The sequence below is a fragment of the Eleutherodactylus coqui genome, chromosome 1, assembly GCF_035609145.1.
Source record: "Eleutherodactylus coqui strain aEleCoq1 chromosome 1, aEleCoq1.hap1, whole genome shotgun sequence".
Lineage (NCBI taxonomy): Eukaryota > Metazoa > Chordata > Amphibia > Anura > Eleutherodactylidae > Eleutherodactylus > Eleutherodactylus coqui.
The window spans coordinates 511,494,822-511,518,313 of record NC_089837.1 but is presented as its reverse complement, the minus strand read 5'-3'; positions in this window follow the sequence as shown (position 1 = coordinate 511,518,313).

Here is a 23,492-nt window from a genome sequence, read left to right as displayed (position 1 = left end):
TGCTCGTTATTCGAAACGAGCACCATGCGATGTTCGAGTTACTTTCACTTTCATCTCTGAGACGTTAGCGCGCTTTTCTGGCCAATAGAAAGACAGGGAGGGCATTACAACTTCCCCCTGCGACGTTCAAGCCCTATACCACCCCCTGCAGTGAGTGGCTGGCGAGATCAGGTGTCACCCGAGTATATAAATCGGCCCCTCACGCTGCTCGCCACAGATGCGTTCTGACAGAGATCAGGGAAAGTGCTGTCTTTCTGGAGTTGCTATAGGGAGAGTGTTAGGAGTATTTTAGGCTTCAAGAACCCCAACGGTCCTTCTTAGGGCCACATCTAACCGTGTGCAGTAGTGTGGAGGCTGCTTTTTGCAGTGTTGCACATTTTTTTTTTGTATATCGGCCGTGCAGAGCATTGCGTCTTGCAGTAATTATACATAGTCCAGGGCCAGTAGTGGTGGTGAGGCAGGGACAGAAGACATATTTTGTGAATATAGGCAGTGGGCCTTTCCAAAAACATTTGGGAAAAAAAATCTATTTGGGCTGCCTGTGACCGTCCTCAGTGTACTGGGTCTGTGCTGGGGGAAGTTGTCCTAATTCATACGCAGCCAGCTAAGTGTTACAGCAGGCTTGCGTAAAATTATTTCCTGGCTCTGTGTTGGCTGTTACATCACCGCTGTATTCCTGTCCACAGTGCAACAGTCTGCAGTTATTTTACATAGTCCAGGGCCACAAGTGGTGACGCAGAGAGAGAAGACATATTTAGTGTATATAGGCAGTGGGCCTTTCCAAAAACATTTGGGAAAAAAAAATCTATTTGGGCTGCCTGTGACCGTCCTCAGTGTACTGGGTCTGTGCTGGGGGTAATTGTCCTAATTCATACGCAGCCAGTTAAGTGTTACAGCAGGCTTGCGCAAAATTATTTCCTGGCTCTGCTGTGCGTTCCTTAAGCGAAGTCTGCCTCCAACCACAGGCCAATCAGCGGCACATTTAATTACAGCGTTCTGTTTCTGCACTACTGGTAATACAGCATGCTGAGGGGTAGGGGTAGGCCTAGAGGACGTGGACGCGGGCGAGGACGCGGAGGCCCAAGTCAGGGTGTGGGCACAGGCTGAGCCAGTGCGGTGGCCAGGGGTAGAGGAAGGGCCAGACTGAATAATCCACCAACTGTTTCCCAAAGCGCCCCCTCGCGCCATGCCACCCTGCAGAGGCCAAGGAGCTCTAAGGTGTGGCAGTTTTTCACAGAGACGCCTGACGACCGACGAACAGTGGTGTGCAACCTTTGTCACGCCAAGATCAGCTGGGGAGCCACCACCAACAGCATGCGCAGGCATATGATGGCCAAGCACCCCACAAGGTGGGACGAAGGCCGTTCACCGCCTCCGGTTTGCACCACTGCCTCTCCCCCTGTGCCCCAACCTGCCACTGAGATCCAACCCCCCTCTGAGGACACAGGCACTACCGTCTCCTGGCCTGCACCCACACCCTTACTTCCGCTGTCCTCGGCCCCATCCAGCAATGTCTCTCAGCGCAACGTCCAGACGTCGCTAGCGCAACTGTTTGAGCGCAAGTGCAAGTACGCCGCCATGCACCCGCACGCTCAAGCGTTAGACCTGCATATAGCCAAATTGATCAGCCTGGAGATGCTGCGGTATAGGCTTGTGGAAACGGAGGCTTTCAAAAGCATGATGGCGGCGGCGGCCCCGCGCTACTCGGTTCCCAGTCGCCACTACTTTTCCCAATGTGCCGTCCCAGCCCTGCACGACCACGTCTCCCGCAACATTGTATGCGCCCTCACCAACGCGGTTACTGCCAAGGTCCACTTAACAACGGACACGTGGACAAGTACAGGCGGGCAGGGCCACTATATCTCCCTGACGGCACATTGGGTGAATTTAGTGGAGGCTGGGACCGAGTCAGAGCCTGGGACCGCTCACGTCCTCCCCACCCCCAGAATTGCAGGCCCCAGCTCGGTGCTGGTATCTGCGGCGGTGTATGCTTCCTCCACTAAGCCACCCTCTTCCTCCTCCTCCTCCAACGCAACTTCTGTCTCGCAATCAAGATGTGTCAGCAGCAGCACGTCACCAGCAGTCGCTGTCGCGCGGCGTGGCAGCACAGCGGTGGGCAAGCGTCAGCAGGCCGTGCTGAAACTACTCAGCTTAGGAGAGAAAAGGCACACGGCCCACGAACTGCTGCAGGGTTTGACAGAGCAGACCAACCTCTGGCTTGCGCCGCTGAGCCTCCAACCGGGCATGGTCGTGTGTGACAACGGCCGTAACCTGGTGGCGGCTCTGCAGCTCGGCAGACTCACGCACGTGCCATGCCTGGCCCTTGTCTTTAATTTGGTGGTTCAGCGCTTTCTGAAAAGCTACCCACACTTGTCAGACATGCTCGGAAAGGTGCGCCGGGTCAGCGCACATTTCCGCAAGTCCAAGACGGACGCTGCCACACTGCACACCCTGCAACATCGGTTTAATCTGCCAGTGCACCGACTGCTGTGCGACGTGCCCACACGGTGGAACTCTACGCTCCACATGTTGGCCAGACTCTATGAGCAGCGTAGAGCTATAGTGGCATACGAACTCCAACATGGGTGGCATAGTGGGAGTCAGCCTCTTCAATTCTTTAAAGAAGAGTGGGCCTGGTTGGCAGCCATCTGCCAGGTCCTTGGAAACTTTGAGGAGTCTAACCAGATGGTGAGCAGGGATGCTGCAATCATTAGCGTCACCATTCCTCTGCTATGCCTCTTGAGAAGTTCCCTGCAAAGCATAAAGGCAGACGCTTTGCACTCAGAAACGGAGGCGGGTGAAGACAGTATGTCGCTGGATAGACAGAACACCCTCATGTCTATATCTCAGCGCGCTGAGGAGGAGGAGGAGGAGGGGGAGGAGCATGAGGAGGAGGGGGAAGAGACAGCTTGGCCCACTGCTGAGGGTACCCATGCTGCTTGCCTGTCATCCTTTCAGCGTGTATGGCCTGAGGAGGAGGAGGAGGAGGATCCTGAAAGTGATCTTCGTAGTGAGGACAGCCATGTGTTGCGTACAGGTACCCTGGCACACATGGCTCACTTCATGTTAGGATGCCTTTCTCGAGACCCTCGCGTTATACCACAGGACCCTGGCGGACAAACTGATGGTAACATTCCCATCCGACAGCGCTAGTGGCAGAAGGCGCAGTTCCGAGGGCCAGGTAGCAGGGGAGGCGCAGAGATCAGGCAGCATGTACAGCGCAGGCAGGGAAACATTCTCCAAGGCCTTTGCCAGCTTTATGGCTCCCCAGCAAGACTGTGTCACCGCTCCCCAGTCAAGGCTGAGTTGGCGGGAGCACTGTAAAAGGATGGTGAGAGAGTACGTAGCCGATCGCACGACCGTCCTCGGTGACGCCTCTGCCCCCTACAACTACTGGGTGCCGAAGCTGGACACGTGGCCTGAACTCGTGCTGTATGCCCTGGAGGTGCTTGCTTGTCCTGCGGCTAGCGTCTTGTCAGAGAGGGTGTTTAGTGCGGCTGGGGGAATCATTACGGATAAGCGTTCCCGCCTGTCAACCGACAGTGCCGACAGGCTTACACTCATCAAGATGAACAAAGCCTGGATTTCCCCAGATTTCTCTTCTCCACCAGCAGACAGCAGTGATACCTAAACAATACGTAGGCTGCACCCGTGGATGGAAGCATTGTTCTCTATTACCATCAAAAACGTGGACCTTTTAGCTTCATCAATCTGTGTATAATATTCATCCTCCTCCTCGTGCTCCTCCTCCTGAAACCTCACGTAATCACGCCGAACGGGCAATTTTTCTTAGGCCCACAAGGCCAAGTCATATAATTTTTCTAAACAATTTTTATACGTTTCAATGCTCATTAAATCGTTGAAACTTGCACCTGAACCAATTTTTATTTTAACTGGGCTGCCTACAGGCCTAGTTACAAATTAAGCCACATGACATTAACCAAAGCGATTAATGGGTTTCACCTGCCCTCTTGGTTGGGCATGGCAATTTTTCTGACGTACATTAGTACTGTTGGTACACCAATTTTTTGGAACCCTCGCCTACAGTGTAATCCAATTAATTTTTGGCCCACCTGCATTAAAGCTGACATTACATCAGCTGTGCTGGGCACTGCAATGGGATATATTTATGTACCGCCGGTGGCTTCCTGGCCCCCACCCATGCTGTAGGTCCACATGGACTTCCCATTAGGGAGATGTACGTGCCTGTGTATACTTATAAAAAACTCGAGCCTGACTGGGGCATGCAGTTTGGGCCGAAGCCCACCTATATTTAATCAGACGTTAGCTCTGCTGTCCAGGGCACTGCAATGGGATATATTTTTGTAACGCCAGTGGGTTCCAGGGAGCCCACACGACTTTACATTAAGGAGTTGTACCTGCCTGTGTCTATGTATTAAAAACCCTGGTCTGACTGGGGCATGCAGTGTGGGCCAAAGCCCACCTGCATTAAATATGACATTACCTCAGCTGTGATGGGCAATGCAATGGGATATATTTATGTACCGCCGGTGGGTTCCAGGGAGCCACCCATGCTGTGGGTGCACACTGAATTCCCATTGCGGAGTTGTACCTGCCTGTGACTATTTATAAAAAAACGCGATCTGACTGGGGCATGCAGACACCTTGACAGAATGAATAGTGTGTGGCACATAGGTTCCCCATTGCTATGCTCCCGTGTGCAGCTCTTGATGGAGGTGGCACAGGATTGGATTTCTCATTGCTTCTGTACAGCATTGTGGGCTATCGCCGCCCCGCCCCTTTTAAAGAGGGTCGCTGCCTAGCAGTGCCAACCCTCTGCAGTGTGTGCCTGCGGTTCCTCCTCATGGCAGACGCACTTATAAATAGACATGAGGGTGGTGTGGCATGAGGGCAGCTGAAGGCTGCGCAGGGACAATTTGGTGTGCACTGTGGACACTGGGTCGTGCGGCAGCATGTAAACCAGGAGAAGTGGCAGCGGAGTGTCATGCAGGCAGTGATTGTGCTTTGTTGGAGGTAGTGTGCTGCTTAGCTACGGTATGCATTGCTAATGAGGGCTTTTCAGAAGTAAAAATTGTTGGAAGGGGGGGGGGGCCCACTCTTGCCGCTATTGTGGCTTAATAGTGGGACCTGGTAACTTGTGATGCAGCCCAACATGTAGCCCCTCGCCTGCCCTATCCGTTGCTGTGTCATTCCCATCACTTTATTGAATTGCCCAGATTTTCACAAATGGAAACCTTAGCGAGCATTGGCGATATATAAAAATGCTCGGATCGCCCATTGACTTCAATGGGGTTCGTTATTCAAAACGAACCCTCGAGCATCGCGATAATTTCGTCCCGAGTAACGAGCACCCAAGCATTTCGGTGCTCGCTCATCTCTAATATTAAGCCACACCCCTTTGACCAAACTCCACCTCTCAGGAAGATTACTACAGAGCATTGGGGGGGAGTTTATAACAGCATTGTATTATAATGTTTTATATGCATAGAACTAGTCTTTCAGAGTCAAAGACCTAATTCTGAACTTTAGAAAACAGCAAAACTGGAACAGAATCCTAAAACACATCAGAATTAAAGCCAGTCCTCCCCCTTTACCTCCTTTATTCAATTCCTTGCTTCATGGAAAAGTTAACTTCATCTCCTTTGGTTAGATAGAGATGAAGGATTTGTTTGATGGTCTAATTACTTTCTTCTGTCTTAGTAGCAGAGAGAGGTGGCTGAAGGGATGTACACAGGCCTCCATAAGTGGCCCAGACCACTCAGCGGGAAGATGTATGCATTGCAGGAAATGTAAATATCTTTTTTTAAAGGTATGTTTTGCTCAGAAGGCTTGCATCACTGGTCATACCCTTAATCAGTAACACAAATAGATTTTTGGTCCTTGGTATTTAATACAATTAGAGCTCCTAGATGCTCATGATATGAGGGAGTCGAGTAGGCTTTGACATATTTTTTTATTTTTGTTCAAACATCTTTTTTTTGAAACTTTTGTAAAATTTTCACTACAATGCAAAAGAGAAAATCCAGTATAACATGAAAACACCGCAATGATGATTCCCCTAAACTTTTCATTTTCAGGTGTGTCATGCATTGTCACTATGAAATAATAACATTTTAAACATACTGTTGTCTTGTATTGCTTCATTATAGCCGTTTATAAATCAGACAACAGGAGAGAAAGTGTCTCTTCTCCTCAACGCTCCCCCTGTGAGAGAAGCCATAATGCTCACTCATACACCATCTTGCCTCTGTCTATCCAACATATTATTGTTTACTTTTCTCCCTTTGGTAAAATGTACATGCAGGTGGTTTGGCTGTGGCATAGAGCACTAATGAGAAATTCAAAGTAATTTTGCGTGAAAAAACTAATTAGCTTGGGTCTAAATTGAAAGTGATGCAGAAGAGGGATCTGGAAGGAATAAAACAAATTAGGAGTTGGATTTTGTTTTGAGAAAAATAATATTTTTGCATTATTGCTAGAGATGAGCGAACGCGTTCGTCCGAGCTTGATATTCGTGCGAATATTAGGGTGTTCGGGATGTTCGTTATTCGTAACGAACACCATGCGGTGTTCTGGTTACTTTCACTTCCTTCCCTGAGACGTTAGCGCGCTTTTCTGGCCAATTGAAAGACAGGGAAGGCATTACAACTTCCCCCTGCAACGTTTAAGCCCTATACCACCCCCCTGCTGTGAGTGGCTGGCGAGATCAGGTGTTCGCCTAATATAAAAGTCGGCCCCTCCCGCGGCTCGCCTCAGATGCGGTGTGAGTTAGATGAGGGACAGTGCTGTTTATACCGGAGCTGCTGTAGGGAAAGAATTGGTAGTTAGTGTAGGCTTCAAGACCCCCCAAAGGTCCTTATTAGGGCCACTGATAGCTGTGTGTTGGCTGCTGTTAGCAGTGGGATTTTTTTTTTTCTCAAAATCGCCTCTGCAGACCGTTGCACCTGGCATTAGGGACAGAAGTGCTGCATAGGCAGGGAGAGTGTTAGGAGTGAGTGTAGCCTTCAAGAACCTCAACGGTCCTTTCTAGGGCCATATTTATCCGTGTGCAGTACTGTCCAGGCTGCTGTTAGCTGTGCTGCATTTTTTTTGGGCTTCTCAAAATCGCCTCTGCAGAGCATTCCACCCTCCATTGATACTGCAGGGAAAGAATTGTATAGGCAGGGCCACAACACAGTTATTATTCATAGAATATACGCAGTGCTGCCTGTTGGTGGGAAAAAACTGAAAACAAATCTATTTGTCCAGCCTCTGTCCGTCCTAACGCCTGTGGACACGTGTGAGCTGCGTGAAAAACATTGCTAAATCATACGCACCCAGCTACGCTTTACTGCTGGCTTCGCCATTTGCTTTCCTTAATTGGGAAAAAAATACCTGCTCTGCCAGAGTTATAATAACTCTGCTACCCTCACGTTCTGTGACACATAAGCAGGGACACAGCACAGTTATTAAACTTCTCATGTTCATTGAATATACGCAGTGCTGCCTGTTGGTGGGAAAAAACTGAAAACAAATCTATTTGTCCAGCCTCTGTCCGTCCTTACGCCTGTGGAGACGTGTGAGCTGCGTGAAAAACATTGCTAAATCATACGCACCCAGCTACGCTTTACTGCTGGCTTCGCCATTTGCTTTCCTTAATTGGGAAAAAAATACCTGCTCTGCCAGAGTTATAATAACTCTGCTACCCTCACGTTCTGTGACACATAAGCAGGGACACAGCACAGTTATTAAACTTCTCATGTTCATTGAATATACGCAGTGCTGCCTGTTGGTGGGAAAAAACTGAAAACAAATCTATTTGTCCAGCCTCTGTCCGTCCTTACGCCTGTGGAGACGTGTGAGCTGCGTGAAAAACATTGCTAAATCATACGCACCCAGCTACGCTTTACTGCTGGCTTCGCCATTTGCTTTCCTTAATTGGGAAAAAAATACCTGCTCTGCCAGAGTTATAATAACTCTGCTACCCTCACGTTCTGTGACACATAAGCAGGGACACAGCACAGTTATTAAACTTCTCATGTTCATTGAATATACACAGTGCTGCCTGTTGGTGGGAAAAAACTGAAAACAAATCTATTTGTCCAGCCTCTGTCCGTCCTTACGGGCGGTGGAGACGTGTGAGCTGCGTGAAGAACAGTGCTAAATCATACGCACCCAGCTACGCTTTACTGCTGGCTTCGCCATTTGCTTTCCTTAATTGGGAAAAAAAATACCTGCTCTGCCAGAGTTATAATAACTCTGCTACCCTCACGTTCTGTGACACATAAGCAGGGACACAGCACAGTTATTAAACTTAGATAATTCATTCACTAGAGGCAGTGGGGCCTTTCGTTTTCCAAAAAGGGCAAAAATTATATTTGGCCTGCAGTCTTGCGCCAATTTATTTCCTGCCTGTGAAATCAAATCACTGGTAATACAGCATGCTGAGGGGTAGGGGTAGGCCTAGAGGAAGTGGACGCGGCCGAGGACGCGGAGGGCCAAGTCAGGGTGTGGGCACAGGCCAAGCTCCTGATCCAGGTGTGTCGCAGCCGACTACTGCGCGATTAGGAGAGAGGCACGTTTCTGGCGTCCCCACATTCATCGCCCAATTAATGGGTCCACGCGGGAGACGGTTATTAGAAAATGAGCAGTGTGAGCAGGTCCTGTCCTGGATGGCAGAAAGTGCTTCGAGCAACCTATCGTCTACCCGCAGTTCTGCGCCGTCCACTGCTGCCAATCCGAATCCTCTGTCTGCTGCTCCTCCTTCCTCCCAGCCTCCTCACTCCACTACAATAACACCTGCTCAGGAGCGGGAGCACTCCCAGGAACTGTTCTCGGGCCCCTGCTTAGATTGGGCAGCAGCGGTTCCTCTCCCACCAGAGGAGTTTATCGTCACTGATGCCCAACCATTCGAAAGTTCCCGGGGTCCGGGGGAAGAGGCTGGGGACTTCCGCCAACTGTCTCAACAACTTTCTGTGGGTCAGGAGGACGATGACGATCAGACACAGTTGTCTTGCAGTGAGGTAGTAGTAAGGGCAGTAAGTCCCAGGGAGCAGCACACAGAGGATTCGGAGGAAGAGCAGCAGGACGATGAGGTGACTGACCCCACCTGGTGTGCAACGCTTACTCAGGAGGACAGGTCTTCAGAGGGGGAGTCAAGGGCATCAGCAGGGCAGGTTGCAAGAGGCAGTGCGGTGTCCAGGGCCAGGGGTAGAGGCAGGGCCAGACCGAATAATCCACCAAGTGTTTCCCAAAGCGCCCCCTCGCGCCATGCCACCCTGCGGAGGCCGAGGTGCTCTAAGGTCTGGCAGTTTTTCACAGAGACGCCTGACGACCGACGAACAGTGGTGTGCAACCTTTGTCGCGCAAAGCTCAGCCGGGGAGCCAACACCAACAGCCTCACCACCACCACCATGCGCAGACATATGATGGCCAAGCACCCCGCAAGGTGGGACAAAGGCCGTTCACCGCCTCCGGTTTGCACCCCTGCCTCTCCCCCTGTGCCCCAACCTGCCACTGAGATGCAACCCCCCTCTCAGGACACAGGCACTACCGCCTCATGGCCTGCACCCACACCCTCATCTCCGCTGTCCTCGGCCCCATCCAGCAGTGTAGTTCAGCGCACCGTTCAGCCGTCGCTTGCGCAAGTGTTCGAGCGCAAGCGCAAGTACGCCGCCACGCACCCGCACGCTCAAACGTTAACCGTCCGCATCGCAAAATTCATCAGCCTTGAGATGCTGCCGTATAGGGTTGTGGAAACGGAGTCCTTCAAAAGTATCATGGAGGCGGCGGCCCCGCGCTACTCAGTTCCCAGTCGCCACTACTTTTCCCGATGTGCCGTCCCAGCCCTGCACGACCACGTCTCCCGCAACATTGTGCGCGCCCTCACCAACGCGGTTACTGCCACGGTCCACTTAACTACGGACACGTGGAAAAGCACAGGCGGGCAGGGCCACTACATCTCCCTGACGGCACATTGGGTGAATTTAGTGGAGGCTGGGACAGAGTCAGAGCCCGGGACCGCTCACGTCCTACCCACCCCCAGAATTGCGGGCCCCAGCTCGGTGCTGGTATCTGCGGAGGTGTATGCTTCCTCCACTAAAGCACCCTCCTCCTCCTCCTCCTCCTCTGTCTCACAATCAAGATGTGTTAGCAGCAGCATGTCGCCAGCAGTCGGTGTCGCGCGGTGTGGCAGCACAGCGGTGGGCAAGCGTCAGCAGGCCGTGCTGAAACTACTCAGCTTAGGCGATAAGAGGCACACGGCCCACGAACTGCTGCAGGGTCTGACACAGCAGACCGACCGCTGGCTTGCGCCGCTGAGCCTCCAACCGGGCATGGTCGTGTGTGACAACGGCCGTAACCTGGTGGCGGCTCTGCAGCTCGGCAGCCTCACGCACGTGCCATGCCTGGCCCACGTCTTTAATTTGGTGGTTCAGCACTTTCTGAAAAGCTACCCACGCTTGTCAGACCTGCTCGTAAAGGCGCGCCGGCTCTGCGCACATTTCCGCAAGTCCCACACGGACGCTGCCACCCTGCGCACCCTGCAACATCACTTTAAGCTGCCAGTGCACCGACTGCTGTGCGACGTGCCCACACGGTGGAACTCTACGCTCCACATGTTGGCCAGGCTCTATGAACAGCGTAGAGCTATAGTCGAATACCAACTCCAACATGGGCGGCGCAGTGGGAGTCAGCCTCCTCAATTCCTTTCAGAAGAGTGGGCCTGGTTGGCAGACATCTGCCATGTCCTTGGTAATTTTGAGGAGTCTACCCAGGTGGTGAGCGGCGATGCTACAATCATTAGCGTCACCATTCCTCTGCTATGCATCTTGAGAAATTCCCTGCAAACCATAAAGGCAGCTGCTTTGCGCTCGGAAACGGGGGCGGGGGAAGACAGTATGCCGCTGGATAGTCAGGGCACCCTCCTGTCTATTTCTCAGTGCGTACAGGAGGAGGAGGAGGAGCATGAGGAGGATGAGGAGGAGGGGGAAGAGACAGCTTGGGCCGCTGCTGACGGTACACCGGCTGATTGCCTGTCATCCTTTCAGCGTGTATGGCCTGAGGAGGAGGAGGAGGAGGAGGAGGATCCTGAAAGTGATCTTCCTAGTGAAGACAGCCATGTGTTGCGTACAGGTACCCTGGCACACATGGCTGACTTCATGTTAGGATGCCTTTCTCGTGACCCTCGCGTTGCACGCATTCTGGCCACTACGGATTACTGGGTGTACACACTGCTCGATCCACGGTATAAGGAGAACCTGCCCACTCTGATTCCCGAAGAGGAAAGGGGTTCGAGAGTGTTGCTATACCACAGGACCCTTGCGGACAAGCTGATGGTAAAATTCCCAGCCGACAGCGCTAGTGGCAGAAGGCGCAGTTCCGAGGGCCATGTTGCAGGGGATGTGCGTAGATCGAGCAGCATGTACATCCCAGGCAGTGCAACAGTCTTTAAGGGCCTGGCCAGCTTTATGGCTCCCCACCAAGACTGTGTCACCGCTCCCCAGTCACGGCTGAGTCGGCGGGAGCACTGCAAAAGGATGGTGAGGGAGTACGTAGCGGATCGCACGACCATCCTTGGTGACGCCTCTGCCCCCTACAACTACTGGGTGTCGAAGCTGGACACGTGGCCTGAACTAGCCCTGTATGCCCTTGAGGTGCTTGCTTGTCCTGCGGCTAGCGTGTTGTCGGAGAGGGTGTTTAGTGCGGCTGGGGGAATCATCACAGATAAGCGTAGCCGCTTGTCAACCGACAGTGCCGACAGGCTAACACTCATCAAGATGAACAAAGGCTGGATTTCCCCAGACTTCTGTTCTCCACCAGCAGACAGCAGCGATACGTAAGCAATACGTAGGCTGCACCCGCGGATGGAAGCTACGTTCTCTCTCACCATCCAAAACGGGGACATTTCTGCTTCATCAATCTGTGTCTAATATTCCTCCTCCTCCTCCTCCTGCTCCTCCTCCTGAAACCTCACGTAATCACGCTGAACGGGCAATTTTTCTTAGGGCCACAAGGCTCACTCAAATAATTTTTCAGAACAATTTTTATAAGTTTCAATGCGCTTAAAAGCATTGGAACTTTAACTTGAACCAATTTTTCGTTACACTGGGCTGCCTCCAGGCCTAGTTACCACTTAAGCCACATTAACCAAAGCGATTAATGGGTTTCACCTGCCCTCTTGGCTGGCCATGGCCAATTTTTGGGATGTACATTAGTACTGTTGATACAGCAATTTTTGTGGGCCCTCGCCTACAGTGTAATCAAATTAATTTTTAGCCCACCTGCATTACAGCTGACGTTACCTCAGCTGTGTTGGGCAATGCAATGGGATATTTCTATGTACCGCCGGTGGCTTCCTGGCACCCACCCAGGCAGTGGGTCCACAGGGAGTTAAACCTACATGTGTCCACTTGTAAAGAACCCCAGTCTGACTGGGGCATGCAGTGTGGGCCGAAGCCCACCTGTATTACGCACGACATTACTACCTCAGCTGTGTTGGGCAATGCAATGGGATATTTTTGTGTACCGCCGGTGGGTTCCAGGGAGCCACCCATGCTGTAGGTGCACACTGAGTTTTTAATACATCTGTACACTTCTAAAGAACCCGTCTGACTGGGGCATGCAGTGTGGGCCGAAGCCCACCTGTATTACGCACGACATTACTACCTCAGCTGTGTTGGGCAATGCAATGGGATATTTCTATGTACCGCCGGTGGCTTCCTGGCACCCACCCAGGCAGTGGGTCCACAGGGAGTTAAACCTACATGTGTCCACTTGTAAAGAACCCCAGTCTGACTGGGGCATGCAGTGTGGGCCGAAACCCACCTGCATTAACCCTTTCCAGTCCACTGTGTGACCTGTGAAGACATTAGGGTTTAAGGCTGTACAGCTCCGTTGTTGGTAGACGTCCGTCGGGGTTCTCTTACTGTATATTGCCAGCCTCTCTGCTGTCGGAGCCTATCCTACGTGTCAGCTCATGCAGTACTGGCTTTAGCCAGCATATAGCGCCGTTGTATAACAGCAGAAAAAGAGTAAGCCCCCTAGGAAAACCATATACAAATTGGATTGGAAAGGGTTAAGCACAACATTACTACCTCAGCTGTGTTGGGCAATGCAATGGGATATTTCTATGTACCGCCGGTGGCTTCCTGGCACCCACCCATGCTGTAGGTGCACACGGAGTTTTTACTACATCTGTACACTTATAAAGAACCCCAGTCAGACTGGGGCATGCAGTGTGGGCCGAAGCCCACCTGCATTAAGCACGACATTACTACCTCAGCTGTGTTGGGCAATGCAATGGGATATTTCTGTGTACCGCCGGTGGGTTCCAGGGAGCCACCCATGCTGTGGGTCGACAGGGACTTCACAATAGGGAGTTGTACCTGCCTGTGTCTATGAATTAAAAAGCCCGGTCTGACTGGGGCATGCAGACACCTTGACAGAATGAATAGTGTGTGGCACATAGGTTCCCCATTGCTATGCCCACGTGTGCAGCTCCTGATGGCGGTGGCACAGGATTCTATTTCTCATTGCTTCTGTACAGCATTGTGGGCTATCGCTCCGCCACTTTTAAAGAGGGTCGCTGCCTAGCCGTGCCAACCTCTGCAGTGTGTGCCTGCGGTCCCTCGTCATGGCAGACGCAATTCTAAATAGACATGAGCGTGGTGTGGCATGAGGGCAGCTGAAGGCTGCGCAGGGACACTTTGGTGTGCGCTGTGGGGGGGAGGGGGGGCGGTTGGGCAGCATGTAACCCAGGAGAAGTGTCAGTGGAGTGTCATGCAGGCAGTGATTGTGCTTTGTTGGAGGTAGTGTGGTGCTTAGCAAAGGTATGCCATGCTAATGAGGGCTTTTCAGAAGTAAAAGTTGTTGGGAGGGGGGGGGCCCACTCTTGCCGGTATTGTGGCTTAATAGTGGGACCTGGGAACTTGAGATGCAGCCCAACATGTAGCCCCTCGCCTGCCCTATCCGTCACTGTGTCATTCCCATCACTTTCCTGAATTGCCCAGATTTTCACACATGAAAACCTTAGCGAGCATCGGCGAAATACAAAAATGTTCTGGTCGCCCATTGACTTCAATGGGGTTCGTTGTTCGAAACGAACCCTCGAGCATCACGGGAAGTTCGTTACGAATAACGAACACCCGAACATTTTGGTGTTCGCTCATCTCTAATTATTGCCTTTTACAGCAAAACAGATGCATATTTCTTTCCAATTTAATATGTAAAATTCTTTGACCTCATGTCCACAGGAAAAATCAGGCCCGCGCGGATGTCTGGTGCAGATTTCTGCTGCATATGCACTATAAATTGTCTTTTTTTTCATGCGGGAGATCAATTGAGATATGATCTGAGTAGTAATATGCCCATGCCTCATGCCAAGCCGCCCCCTTTTGGAAAGTGACAGGTGCCAAGCCTTCTTACCATGACCTTTGACCCGCCCCCTTTGGCAGCCACCTGGAGCTTCGGGGGGCCCTTTCGCATTCCAGGGGCTGTGACGTATCAGGCGCCCATCTGCATTCCAGGCCTGTGCCGTATCATGAGACAGACATTATATTTATAGTCTGACTTGATGTTATATACCATTCAAGTCGCCTTATGAGTATAAGGTTTAATATATAGAGTGCATTTCCACCCCATAATAACCTTTTTAGCATATCCACCCCCTCCTAATAAGCTTTTATGTATAGCCTGACAGTGACAGTATTATAGAGAACACACAGTAGACAAAATGCAAAATTTTGAAAAGCTTTATTGAGCGCACTGAATATATAACCGATGTGCGATAAAAAAAATACAGATTATAGAGTTATTACATAATTTAATGCATAAGAATTATTACATAGATGTGTATAACACTGCATAATGTTAACAGATATATAGTTACATTTTTTATGATCTGTTCCAAACTTAACCACGTCATGTTGTCATGGTAACAGGATGCCAGATACCTCCAGTATTGCCACTGCCTCTGATCGCTGTAATAATCGATAAGGCATTGCAGAACAGTAATCCTGCAATGCCTTATCTTAGCGATGGTACTGGTATGGTGCAATTCCCTTAGAGGGACACAAAGGGTGTAAAAAAAAGAAAATAAAAATGTACAATAAATAAAAATGAAAAAAAAATTGTTAAGAAAACCCTTTTGTGGGGCTTTTTCTTATATTAGCATAAAAAAACAAAAAAATCCCACATATTTAGTATTGTCGTGTCCGTAATGACACGTACAATAAGATGAGCACACTTTTTGTCCTGCTAGGCAAAAAGCGTAAAAAAAAATCCTAATTAAAAAAACGCAATAAAAGTGATCAAAAAAGCTGTATTTACCCTAAATGGTGCCAATTAAACCTACAGCTCGTCTCGCAAAAAAATGATCCCTCACAGAGCTCTGCCCATGAAAAAATAAAAATGTTATAGGACTTTGAATGCAGCAATTTAGAAAAAAAAAGATTTCCAAAAAAAGGGTTTTTATTGCAGAGAAGTGGAAAAACCTAAAAAAAAATATATAAGAATTTTGGCCTTGTTGTAATCATACTGAACCACAGGAGAAAATGTATTGTGTCATTTGTGCTGCATAATTAACGCTTAAAAAAAAATCTATGGCAGAATTTATGCGTTTTCTCTCCCTGCAGTGATAAAAAAAAATTCTAAAATTTAACTTTTATTAAGATTTGTTAAAAGCATTTGTTAACAGGGAAAAACAATACAAGCTCGCAACAGAATGCTAAAAAATCCTCAAAACAACAAGAGACTACCATCTCTTCCGACGAATTATCTCACTCGTCGATAGAGGACTCACGGCTTCCATCACGCACCAACATGGACAGCCCTAACAGCAACTCCCCAGATGATTCTACTTCTACTATTTCAGACAAACTTTTCACCCGAATAGAATCACTGCTACAAAAAGAGCTAAAAAAACCTCCTCCAAAATAACAACTAAACTCTCCAACGAAATCCGAGAGCTGAGCCAGAGGACAATAGCTCTTGAAGATAGAATGGACAACACTACCATAGTCCTAGATCCCCATGAAAAAGAAATAGAACAACTACATGAAGAAATACATTTTCTTCACGATAAACTAGAAGATGTTGAAAATAGAGCACAACGAGACAACATACGCATCCGTGGAGACCCTGAATCCATCAATGACCTACAATCAACAGTAACTGCGCTGTTCCAAGAGCTCTGCCCGAACATCCCAATCGACCGACTGGAACTCGATAGAGTTCATAGAGCCCTGCGAGCACCAAATCCGAAGGGTCCTCCAAGAGACATCGTATTAAAACTCCACTTCCACAGAACCAAAGAGCAACTGATGCGCGCTGCTCGATCTTCCCATAAACTAACATTCCAAGGCTTCGACTACCAATTATTCCCCGATCTGGCACCATCTCCAAGAGGAGAGCTCTTAAGCCGTACCTATCCATCCTGCAACAAGTAAAGATACTATGCAGATGGGGCTTTCCATTTAAGCTGACTTTCACATTCCAAGATAAAGTTCACACGATCTTGTCACCCGAAGGTGCCCGGCGCTGCTTCAAAGAATTAAATCTGCAGCTGCCCCCGCCCCAACTGGGTTCCATAGCCTTATCTCCCACATCCCCCCCATCTGCAAAAACCACACCAGGAGTCAGAAAGAAAGATGCCACAACCACTTGAACGAAACCACAACCTCCTGGAGTCGTTATTACGAAAGATGTTTGAGTCAGCAAGACGTTAGATTTTTATTTCTCTTGCCGACCTTTTCTTCTACCAGTCACGAGTAACATTTTGAATTACCGTGAATTAAACTCAACTCAAAACTATATACACGAGGTCCTACCCGAAGAACAAAAAGACAGAAATATGTCCAACCTTCTCCGGGCAACGGACCTTTTGGAGATAGAAATAAATCTCCTCCTGAGCAGATTACTATTTTCTAACAATGTATTGATCAAGAGTAACAGTTAGCATTGAAATGTTTTATGCTTTGTTATATTCTTTTCTCAGATCTGCCCCCCCCCCTCTCTGCTCACCCTATCCCCCCCCCCTCACCACTCCCTCCCTTCCTAGGGTCTTCCCGACCTCCTTCCACTCTAAACTACAAACACTTATAAGCCACCCTAATTCAGAGCTAAAGTGGCTCCCCACTTGAGCACCACTTGGTAACTATGAAGAACTTACCACTTGTTACCACTGAGACAATCTCATCCATTGCTCCTAGCAATAAAAGGATATGTTGGCCACGCCCTCCTCCTTGCTCCTTCCCTCTTCTTGTCCCCTCCCAACGTCCCCTCCCATGGAGTGGAGGTCCTGAGACGGTTTCCAGAAACTATAATTACTACCCCCGCCCATTACTTAAAAATAATTACCCACAATGTACAGGGCTTCAACTCCCCCGCAAAAACGCTCAAAAGCGTTCAGATACTATAAAAGCAGACACGCAGACATAGTGTGCCTACAAGAAACCGATTTTTCCAGTAACTCTGCCCCACGCTACCTCTCCCCCCAATACCCCACATTTTTTTCAGCGAACGCTCCAACCAAAACAAAGGGAGTCACCATCTGCTTCAGTAAATCAGTCCCTTTTACACACGTCTCCACCATCGCAGACGCAGAAGGTCGCTACCTAATACTGACAGGCACCATCCAAGATGTCCCAGTAACTATCATCTCCTACTACGCTCCAAACTCAAGACAAATCCAGTTTTTCACAAAACTTTTTGAATTAGTCGAGGCTAACAAATCAGGCACCATAATTCTATGCGGAGACTCAAACTGTATTCTTGACCCGAATCTGGATAGGAACTCAACCACCCTTCCAGCCCATTGCCCATTGCCCCAACACACGATATCACACAACTTTAAATCCCTCCTCCAACAATACCATATGGTAGACGCCTGGCGAGAGCTAAATCCAACAACTAAAGACTATACACACTATTCAGCCCCACATTCTTTATATAGAAGAATAGACCACATTTTAATCCCCCGATACCTTCACACCTCAAATACTACAATCTAAAATCCTATCAGTACCATGGTCTGACCATAGCCCGTTAAACATTACCTGCAACTCTTTAATGTCTAAATCTATAAACTCATCTTGGACCCTCAATGACTCTCTCCTATCGATCCCTGGGGTAATATCCATACTAACTCCACAATTGAAAGAATACTTTGATATGAACAGCCCGTCTGCCTCCTCCCCCATCTCTCTCTCTGGGAAGCGCATAAAGCAGTGATTCGAGGTCACTTAATACAAATAGCAGCCCAACGTAAACAGGAACGCATGTCGCAACAATTAAAATTAGAACAAGTCTCTCAACTTGAAGAGGTAGCCAAAAAATACCCATCTAAAAATAATCTCCAAGCGCTATCTAGAGCTAAAACGGAGCTAGACCTTTGCCTTACAGATACAATAGAACAAAAAATACGATGATCCCGACAGCGTTTTTATGTACTTAACAATAAGCCTTCAACACCTCTAGCCTGTAGACTTCGCTCGCACCCCAACACAAACCCCTTCTACAAACTACGCACAAACCAAAATGGAGTCACAGCAAACCCAAACACAATAACGCGGGAATTCCAAAAATTCTTAACCAAATTGTAGTCACAACAATGTGCTCTTCCAAGAAATGAAATAACTTCTTATCTCCAAGAAATCCCACTACCAACACTTGGAGAAACATTCCTAGACAATCTTGCATCCAAAATCACCCATGAAGAAGTGACACATGCTATAAAAGCACTAAAACCTAATAAAAGACCTGGCCCAGATGGCTTCTCAGCCCCATATTACAAAAAATTCTCACCAATCCTAAGCACCTATCTGGCTGATTACTTCAATGCAATGAGAGATGGCCACCAAGTAGGCCAGACAGACCTTCTAGCCTCTATAGCAATGATTCCCAAGCCAGACAGAGACTTATTAGACAAACAAAACTATTGCCCCATTTCTTTAATAAATGTAGACGTAAAGCTCCTCACCACAATACTAGCGACGCGATTAAATATGGCCCTCCCCTCACTAGTTGATAAAGATCAAGTAGGATTTGTCCCAGGCCGTCAGGCTCCTGACAGCATTCGAAGAATAATTCACCTCACCCACCTCTGTAAAACCAGAAAGATCCCAGCTATGCTTCTATCCCTAGACATACATAAAGCGTTTGGCACATTAGGTTGGGAATACTTATTCTCGGTCCTCGACAGGTGGGGATTCCCCAACAAATTCCTCACATGGCTACGGATACTATATGCCCACCCTAAGGCCTTTGTGCGATACAGGGGCTTTTGCTCCGACACATTTCCAATCCATCGGGGGACACGACAGGGTTGTCCACTATCCCCACTACTATTCATTTTGGCCATGGAACCCCTGGCGATTAAAATTCGTAACAACCCTAAGATAAAAGGAATCGAAATCGCCTCAGTTCATCACATACTCTCAATGTTTGCTGATGATTTACTACTGCTCATATCATCCCCATACACTACCATACCCAACCTCATGGCGGAGCTATCCAGATTCGGGTCAATCTCTGGCTTAACAATTAACCACACAAAATCCAAAGCATTCAACCTCACACTATTACCGAAGTCGGTAAATTTGCTCCAGCCAAACCTCCCCTTTCAGTGGACAGCGGGCTCTTTGGGCTACCTGGGCATCCAACTGACTAACTCCTACTCATCTTTATATAGTCAAAACTACATTCCCTTTCTACGCAAAACAAGGTTACTACTCGAAAGTTGGAGCCGATATCACATCTCCTGGACTGGGAGAGCTAACGCCTTAAAGATGTAATTTCTCCCTAAACTATTATACTATTTTAGAGCTCTCCCGGTACGGGTGCCTCAATACTTGCTGAAGACTCTTCAGCAGATGTTCCTCCGATTTGTATGGGCTGGCAGTATTCCCAGGGTCCTACAATCTACCTTATACAGACATCGAAAAAAGGGAGGCCTAGGAGTTCCTAATTACTCAAAATATTACCAAGCGGCCCAGGTGGCTCAACTGGACCTCTTACACTCCTTCTCTCTAACACCCCTCTCTGGGTATCACTGGAAGCAACAGAAATACATCCCCTTACCATTGACTCCATTTTATGGATACGACCTAAACATAGACCCATTATCAACAACCCTGTTATCAACCATTCCCTCCATGTCTGGGACTCAATAAAATATTCAGGAAAACTAATATCTCCTCACCTACCCCTTGCGCCACTCTTGCGGAACATAATGTTTATACCAGGAATGGAATCGCCTCAGTTGTTTAAGAACTGGATGAAGTCAGGCCTCATCAAAATATACCAATTGCTCTCAACAAAACGGCTTACCCCTTTCCCTACACTACAGGAAAAATATAACTTACCATCTCCGGAAATATTCCGATACCTGCAGCTAAAACACTTTATATCCTCTCTCCTCAAGAACACAAGTTCTCCACTGACCTTAACCCCATTCGAAAGATATTGTCAGAAATACCCACATGCAAGAAGCCTCATTTCGCAGATTTACTCAGATTTGGTTCATTCCTCCTATCGTTCTCAAATGCTGTACATAACGCGTTGGGAAAGAGACCTAGGCAAAACTCTATCCGATGAGGAATGGACTCAAATATGGGAGTCTACTAACAGTAGCGCCAGAAACATATTAATGCTAGAAACTTCATTCAAAATTTTATTCCGCTGGTATTTAACCCCAGATAGAGTATCCCACGCAATTTCCGGACGCTCTCCCAACTGCTTTCGCGGATGTCTAGTTTCGGGTGATATGCTCCGCATATGGTGGTCCTGTCCTCGGGTCAAGAGACTATGGATTCGGGTTTACCCCCTAATATATTCAATCACAAGCTACAACATCCGCAAAGACCCTTGGGAAGCATTATTAAATAAACACATAACCAATATCCCTCCTGACTCGAGAAAGTTAATATCCTTTCTATTTCTGGCCACAAAACAAGTTATTGCCCATTTATGGCGCAAAGCTACCTTGGACTTTACTGAGGTTAAACGCAGGATGGACTGGTACCTAATAAATGAAAAACTGACCTCTATTCAAGCCGACAGACACGAGAAATTTTTAAACATATGGTCCCCATGGCTAGATTATTCCTACCCACCGCAAAACAATAGATTTCTAACCTCCCTAAGCACATAAGAGAACTAGAATAGCAACGATGTACCTCTGTCACTACACCTTGTTAAAGCCCGAGACCGCCCTCTACGACATCCACCCCATGGGAACGCAAATTCCTTCTGTCCCAGAAGTCTCCCCTCCCCTACCTTTCACTATTTTCCCCCCTACCACCCCCCCCCCCCCCACCACCACCAAATAAATTCAGGTTAGGCCCTGGCCAGGCCGTTAGTATTCTGTTACTGTTAACCAACAGTCTAAATTCCTGATTGGACCAGGATACCAAGAGGGAGGATTACTCAAACATGCCTACCATGTGTGCTCTCTTCTCTCATTCTCCCGATCCATACAACTACAAACAGCTTCTGTGATATAATGAGACTGTGATGTATTTCATTTAAATGTTTATTACAATATTGTAAAATCTAAAAACTTCAAATAAAAATTTACAGTATTAAAAAAGATTTGTTAAAAGCTATGAACAGACAAACAAACATGAATTTTAATGAGAGATAAAAAATGACGGATAATGTGTGCTGTAGATACAGTAGGTATACTGTCTGGTCATACTGCCAGATCAGTGACAATCACAATCCTTCTTTTTATATATATCTGTATCAGCAGAGTTGTAACCCACAGATAGAGACCATCCGTCACTGAGAGTCGTATGTTTCTATAAATTGTGGTCAACCAGATTTACGTGTATCTATCGTAATCCATCATGTAAGTGATGAAAATATAATAAAGTATGCCCTCACAATTTTCCCCAACGCGTTTCGCCCACAAGGTGGGCTCCTCAGGGGCTACAGTTCACTCCAGGTGTATTATACTGGAGGGAGGTTAGTAGTCTGCAAAAGGCAGAAATATGTCGTAGAGGACTATAGATAGTCCCCAAAGATTACTTGATAGAGAGTACTGCATATGTTGTATGCCCAAGTAGAAGATCTGGTTGCTCAAGTAGGGTCAGTCCCTATTATAAACTAATCATTGTGTCTCTCATAATTTTTTGGTAAAAGGAATTTGTTATAGGTGTAACATAAGGTGCACCAATCCTACATTAAATAATTGGTAGGTTTAAACCGAGATAGCGTGCACCTATCGGAAACTCCCATCTATGTTGAACGCCATCTGATAGATTTGTTTCAGAGTAGACTTAAATAAGTCCTTCAGAGCTAGATAGGTTAGACTAATCTCATGCTGCTAGCTTGGAACGTTATTATAAAGAAGGTTCTGCTAATCTACAAGAGGAAGATAAGATGCATCCCTAATAGAAAGTAACCCAAAACAAAACGAAAATGCGGCGGCATGACAGCCCTGATGGTGGACTTTCAGCATGACTGTGTCATCCTATCTGAGCTAAATAAGGGCTTGAAGGTAACACCCCTTCAAGGTGTGTCAGGGTAACAGCCAATAATCAGAGTGGGTGTGGATTCGTGTAATACCATACATTCAGTGGTTGTCATGGTAACAGCGATAATGCCAGGGGTTTGCGTCTCATGGATTGCGTAGCATTGATGCACCGCTGATCTGATAGTTCGTGTTGCTTACAAAACCTGGTTAGAAGAAGCAGTTACCCCTACCATATAATTACACCAACAAGCCCCAAAAATGAAACAATATTACGGGTTTGCATGTTTGGATGTGTTTTCACACTAGAGGAGCTAATAACCATAAGGCAGAGTTGTAAAATCATGTAGTAGATGCCTCTTTGCATAAACACACCTCTGTGTTTTGTGTAGCAGCCTTGTTTCGATGTCCCAATACTTCTTATTTCTTACAAAACCGGCCGCTCTACGCTGATAGTTTTCTGTGTTTCAGGGTTTGTGTTACGAGAATTATCAAAAACCAAATCTTTCAGGCTGTCGAAATTTATGACCCGAGTGGCGGCAATATTTAAAGTTATACCTTTAACTTTTAACACTGTTTTATCTGTGTTCAACTTGTACCCATAAGTTTTGGGACCGCTGATACAAATTCTGTGATGTATGTATCAGCGGGGATCTCGCTGGTCAATTCACCCAGGTAGTTGCCTAACAACGGGTTCCACTCACCTTCACGGTGTACAAAAATGACAGAATCTGTGTTGTGATAAAGACAACATAACTGCAATCTATTCAGAAGCGAGTAGAGCTCTAGGCTTGCGTAGGCTGTTGTAAAGCAAGCTATAAAGATGTTGGCATTTTTGTTGACTATGTGGTGCTCTTTTGTGTATTTCCACGTGACATTGGCTGTTTCATCATCAATAAAATTTAGGCCTGAAACTTCGTAGTGAGGTAGAAACACCTCAAAGAGTGCATCGTCCGTGCACCAGCTAGGATACCCTGAAGCCTTTTGTTTATCCCTAAGATGCAACTTGATGTAAGATGCAAACAGATCATCTGACATTTCTGGAATATGCCATATTTCA